The following is a 7,225-nucleotide window of genomic DNA, read 5'->3' on the forward strand; positions in this document are numbered from 1 at the left end:
TCATTTGAAATAGTCTCAGTCCGTCCAGTTTCACTAGTGAACTCTGTGTCAACATAAGAGTTCATTTTTAACTCATGAATAAATGTAACATCACATTTTGGTCAACAAATTAAAATGGTACATTAACTTATTGAAATTTAGAACTCCTAATCTGGTACCAGTAGATGATAGAACAAACAGAAGCTCTCTGGTGCCTGTGTTCCTGCCTGTGCAGCACTAGATCTCAGGACATCAAACTGAGCACTTTCTTACAGCAAATTTGGTCATAGGCAAATGAGATTCAGAGAAACTGCCAATATCTATAATCATAAGTGATACTGAATTAATCGAGTTATTAATTTGTGACTAGCAATGTAAAACCATTAACTAATTAACATTATTTTCACTGACAGTGAAGCCACCAGCCCTTTGTTTCTTAATTTTCCCTCTTACTTCATCTCTGAAAAAGTGATTAAATAACTACATGCATATATCTACATAGACAAGCTTTAAAAAATGAAGAAATTAAGATATTATATTAACTCATTAGAATTAGATCTAGAACACACTTCCCCAAATCCCAAAAATCTTATTTTATAAAATTTCCCAGAACTTTAAATATATATATATTGATCCGAATCTCCTCATTCTTCCTCTTATGTCACTTAAAGAAAGCATTATGTTGACATTATTAACATTGAACTGTGTTAGTAAATTATAATTAAATCTATTTTAATTTTGAACTTCTGTAATATGTTAGAAAATTAAAAAGCTCAATTTGTTAAAAAAGCAAACTCACATTTAGAACAATAGCTGTATTACATAAAAATATGAATTCTCTCATTTGAGATGGAAACAAATTTCCCCTTCCTCTACATTAAGTGGAAATGAGAATGTAGCCATTAATTATCAAAGGTAAGTTGTAATAAAATGTGGCAGAAATGAAAATTAGTCTAAGGCTCTAATTTTAAACATGATTATTTTTCTCGAGGAAGTGAACATTCCATTAAAATTCATTACTCAATATTAATTATGTTTACATTTTTACTATGATGTTTCCAATCTGATGTGGCATTTGCACATTGGAATTTATGAAAAACTCTTCAATTTGAATAATACTTTATATCGAAGAATGGAAAATCATGGAACAATTTCTAATGTAATATAGTTTAGACCTAAGTTAAAGTAAATTAATTTTCCTGTTTCAAAAAGAAGAAGTAATTTTCTTCTAATTGCTAATAAATAAGTTAAAAATATATCAGCCTGATGTATGCATGAGGAAGAAGGTGACGAGAGACACTTGAGGTTGTCCTGTGACATCAGCATGCACATCACTGTCTGTGTGTCCAGAATTATGTGCACACACATGCACACACACACACGGGGTTTTTAAAAAAGTCTCTCAGTGAAAAGCTTCTTGAAAATGCTTGCAAGTAACCTACTCTATCATGTTATGAATTTGGTAAAATTAAACTACTATCAGCTTTTAGTGGATCTCATTCCCAAGAAACAATGACTCATAACATTTCATATGTGTACTATAAAGCAAGCACAAAATAGTCATCTAAGTTTTAAGAAGATTAGAAAATGTGATCCAACATGCAGAGAACAACAGAGGATTTATTGTTAAAACTAAGCAAGCTCTTTCTCTTCACGGTCTCCCTAACTTGTCTTCCTGTAAGTCATGAGCACCAGACAGGATGTTAAGCACTGTATGCCCAGTGATCTACTTGAACTTGAATCAAAATTTTGGATTGGCTTTCATTCCTTTCTACTTATCAGAAATATATTTTTTTTTCGTCATAAAACTCCTCCGCCAAGGTTGGAAATCTTATAATCTACTGGGGTTCATATTGAAGCACACTGACATAAGGAATGCTTCCATATGAACGTGGGGCATAACTATGCATAGCTATGCTTATAAAATTCCACAGGGGAATTTTCTTCTTCATGTGACTCGGAGAACACATTTGGGTCTCACAGGCCATCATTTCTCTTTCACCTGCTCATTTCGCTCTAACAAGTCCGTTAGTCTTATCTAGGTGAGGGATTTTGTAGTGTACTGCCTGACTCAAGTAGACTTTTTTAAAATCCTGTGTTAGAATTCATATTGATCTGATACAAAGATTCAAAACAATATATTTTCATTTTTAATTATTTCTTATTTTTAAATTATAGTTACTACATTTCTACCTTTCCTCCTCAAACCCTCCCATGTATGTATGTACTCATCCTCATTATCTTTCAAATTAATGAATACACACACACACAAACACACACACACAGAGACACACACAGACACACACACAGACACACACACAGAGACACACACACAGAGACACACACAGAAACACAGACACACACACAGACACACACACACAGACACACACAGACACACAGACACACACACACACACACACACACATATATATATATATATATATATTCCATATATATTCCTAAATGCATAAACACAACCTTCTCAGTCTATATAATGTTCATTGGTCATATGTTTTCAGGGCAGACCATTGAGCATTTGATAACCAACTACTGTGTTATTTCCTGGGAAAGACTATTTTTTCCTGTTTTCTATTTTGTATATAAAATATTCAAACTTGATTTTATGTTAGTAAGTTCTAAACTCTAATTGTAACAATATCTATTGACAATATTGCCAGTGTCTTGTTAACTTTCTAGGTGCCCATGAAGACCACAGTCATTTGCATCACAGTTTAAAAGGGTTATTTATGCTTTCTAATCCGTGTCTCTCTTGAACGCTGCTAGAAACAACACAACACCTTAAGTTACAGAACATGTTATGTGCTAGAAGTTTCATTTAGTGTTAAAGATAGGCAACTGTCTATCACCTGCTGAAACAGCTAGATATCAAAGCTACTCTCACATAAGCAAAATGTAGTCTTTTCATGAGTAAGCATAATTTGTAAAGAAAACATCTTTTATTTGAATCTTATTATATGTTTAATAATTTATAATAAATTATTTAAAGAGTAAAGTGAGTTATCTTTTCCCTGGAGTTTGGGTAACATCTTTCCTTGGTAAAATGTTACTAGAATTTTAACTTGTAATCATAAGCATCCATTAACCCACACATGAGAAGTGCTGTAATTTAATCTTCTCAGTCCTTACTACCAAAATGCTAAATACTGAAATCAATGCATATAAACTGTTATTTTTTGTTACTGATATGTTAAATTATTTAAGTTAATAAAATATAACTAATATTTAATGTTTAGTGTTAATGTATTAAAATTGTATTACCTTTCTTAATATGTTAAAGTGTTAAATGTCTTTTATAATAAATACAGTGTAATTAATGCCAAGTCACACATTTAGCAATGTTTATAATTTGAAACATTTAACACAATAGAATTCACTAGTTTTTTTCTCTACAGGAATTTTACAAAAGGGAACTTTTCAATTTGAAGTCAGGAGTGTTGTACCTTTAATTGTCTCGTTTTAAGACTATATATCTAAGCCCTTTCAGAGCATTGAGATACATCCACTAGGCTTCACTTTGTCAACTAAACCTGTTATTAAGAAAATTTGCAAGAAAGAGTATATTTTTTAAAGTGTATGTCACAGGCACTGTCAAAATTTAATAGTGCTGTGGACCTCTGTGCACACTGTCTGCCTGTTTACCCTCAAATTATAAAATTAAACCAGAAATAGAACTATAAAATTTGAAATATTACAACAGTGGAGTGTAATTAAAAATTTCAAAGGCACTAATCCTTTGAAAACAGTAAAATGTAGTGGAATAATTAATAGCGTTATTACTGAGTTGAACAACTTAAGTGGTCTTTACGTCAAAGCCTAGATTTTCATGTAGTATTAGAGAAATTTAATCATCATTTCCATAAAGGGTGTTACTAATATTCTCAAGAATATTGTAAGAAATTCTACACATTCATAAACACCAGATGGACAGTATAGATTTTGTAGACTTCCTGGAGTTTTGAGTTATAAAATGAAGAATGAAAACAAGTCAATATAACTCCAAATTCAACACACTTAATAGACAGGGACTATAGTATCTGGAAAAAAAAAACTGTCTCTGCTGAGAAAAAAAATCCTAGCTATTTGTCATTCAGCTATTACTTAAAAGCAATCATTGTGACACACTTTTACACAGTGTAAACAAATGCAACAATTGGATATCCTCCATTGGTGAGTGAGTTTGGGAAGAAAGACAGGTACTCTAAAAGTCAGAACAATCTAAGAGTCTTTGAATAGTTTTTATCAAACTGTAATAATAGGAATCCAGCCTTCAACCATCTTCTGAAAGCTCAAGAGGGTCAGCTACTACTGCATTTAATAAGAATAAAAGAGCTTAAAATAATTTGAAATTAGTAAAATGAAGGCTGCAAAATGTCATTTGTACAGAAGTGGGAGAGAGATGCTTTGACATTATTACTCTCAGCATAAACTACTGTGAAACTTGTTCCAGGATTCATTGTATTAAATGGTTCTCCATTTATGTTACATCCCTTCCAGCAATTCTTGAAACGAAATGATTCTAGCCTTATTATAAAAGAGTGTCATTAGGTCAAGTCACTGAATATCAAAAACTACTTCTGTGATAAAATAAACTATGTAGATACTAACTGGTAAATATATGATATCTATATACATATACACTATAAAATACTAAAATAATAATGTGCTCATATATTTAATAACAATATAAAATTGGAGAAAATACCTATTAGAGTTACAAAACTCAAGTTTACAATCAATAGCAAAGACAAAGCAAATATCTACAATTAGATTTGCCCACTTTTTTTCTGAATTAATCTCATTTCAATGAGCTTCTCAAAGTGTTCTGGCTATTTTCTTGGTGATGGAAACACAAACCACATTGATCCTGTGTGGATTATATTACTCTTGTTTTTCACTAATTTTAAAAAGATTAATGGTTCGGAAAATTATTGCTACCAAGAGATCTACAAACTGACTTTTTACACTCTAAACATATCACCATTTTTCAGCATGTATGTAGAATTAATTACCCGTGAAAGGTATATTGTTTACTCTATCCAGCAAAATCAACTTCTTCCTTTGTATACTGATACACACAAGAGGAGTTCCCATAGGTTTAGTGATTTTAGAACTTTCAATTCAGTAGAATAGTTGCTCTGTCTCACATTGAAGCATCATATACTCTGATTGTGTGATTTCTAAGGAAGATAGCACGTGGTGAAGGAAACAGATTGATACACTTTTGCAACACAACTATGATTTTGAACATTAAGCTATGTGTTATTCAATTTTAGATGTTGTCTCTTGGATCCATCACATTACAATGCCTATTAAGATAAATTTGATGAAAGATCTTGACCAGAATAAAGAATGCATTGATAGTTATAAAACCTCATGTCCCAGTGTGTCTGTCAGGTTATTTCTTAGGTGATTTTCCCTCAACCATGTAGATAGATCATCAAATTATTTGATAGCTGGAGGAGAAAGTAGAACCAAAGAAAAGGTTTTGTCTGTTATCCCCTTCTGAGAGAGAACAATCCCCATAAGATCTCAACTTTCTTCATAATGGAAACGTACTCTCCTTCATATCACCTGGGTATCCAGGTCAACAGAGATATAACTCATCAAACTGCCTGAGAGGATGGACATTTTGTGGTGCAGGATAATTGTCTGTAATCTGTCAATCATATTTTAAACAAACGCTGATTGGCCAGGCAGGAAATATAGGCGGGAACACCAGACAGGAAATAGAAATGATGCAATGAGAACAGAAGAATTCTGGGAAGGAGGAAGCTGATTCCTCCCACTCCTGCCCAGAGCACCAAATAAGCAGAATGTGATCTGCTCCATTGAAAAAGGTACTGAGCCACATGGCTACCATAGATCAGAATAATGGGTTAATATAAGCTATAAGCTCTAATAAGTAGCCTGACCTAATGGGCCAATCAGTTTTATAACTTATGGAGACCTCTGTGTGATTGTCTTTGGGGCTTGCTCACTGTGGGTTACCGGGTGGGACAGAAAACACAAACAAGCCGGCCCTCATGTTACAGTTCTGGAGATGGTTAACTGAGAGAGCAGCAATGGCACTTAAGGTGTTCTCATCATGGAATGTTTGAGTCTCTAGAAATCAATGACAGTTCTCAGACAAGGCCTACTATTGCAGGAAAATATTCAAATTATTTCATTTTCCCCAAAATATACTTCCATGGCAAATTGTATAGATAGTTATGAAAATCCCAAACAAAACACTGAGTTTCAGGAGTTCTCTCGAGAAAATCAAGCTTTGACTTCCTTCAAGAGATTTTGTGTTCCTAATTTGAGTCTGAGACTGAGTGTCTAGGTTGTATGAATGTAGTATTATTTAGGCAGGCTTTTGTTAACTGCCTGGAATTACGATGATGCTCCACTTTAAGGAACACTTTTATAGATTTCTTATTTCTTTCATTTCTCTCTGGTGTCATTCCTCTAGATGCTTTAATTTTGTTGTAACTAACATGTTTTCGATGCCCAGAGTTGAGGGAGGTCAATGCCATTGTGCTACACCCACTTTAGGATTCAGTTCCTCCTACACAATTAGGTTTTTCAGATCAGTGTATCAGCCTCCACTCAAAGTTCTAATCATATAATCATCTCTAACTGATAAATAGTGTCAATGTGTTGGATGATGGATTAAAATTCATTGATCTGAAATCTGTAAATAATTATAGAATAATGATTCTTGAGACTATTTCTTGACTTGTTTGAATGACTCAGTGGTTAAAGCACTTTTTATGTCCAGTTTTTCAAGACAGGGTTTCTCTGTAGTTTTGGAGCTTGTTCTGGAACTAGCTCTTGTAAACCAAGCTATCCTTGAACTCACAGAGATCTGCCTGTCTTTGCCTCTAGAGTGCTGGTGTTAAAGGCACATGCCACCATTGTTCAACTAAAGCGTTTTTTGTGAAAGCATGCTGGCTATAAATTGAATGCTTGGAGCCAAGTTAAAGCCAGGCTTACCTCTGTAAACCTCAGAATTCCTGTGTCAAGAATGGAGGTGGAGCAGGAGATTTTCCCATAGATGTTGAAGCAGAAAACTGGACATATGCAATAGTGACCACCAAATCAAAAACTAAAAACAACAAAATAGACACTGTCCCAACAAGGCAGAGGTGAGTTTTCAAAACGGATTTGATTTCCATATATACTATAGTATATGATGTGCCTACACTTAGACATGTGATACAAACACAGTCACTTACACAAAAAA

Source organism: Myodes glareolus, chromosome 20, assembly GCF_982192425.1.
Source record: "Myodes glareolus chromosome 20, mMyoGla1.1, whole genome shotgun sequence".
NCBI classification, from domain to species: Eukaryota; Metazoa; Chordata; class Mammalia; order Rodentia; family Cricetidae; genus Myodes; species Myodes glareolus.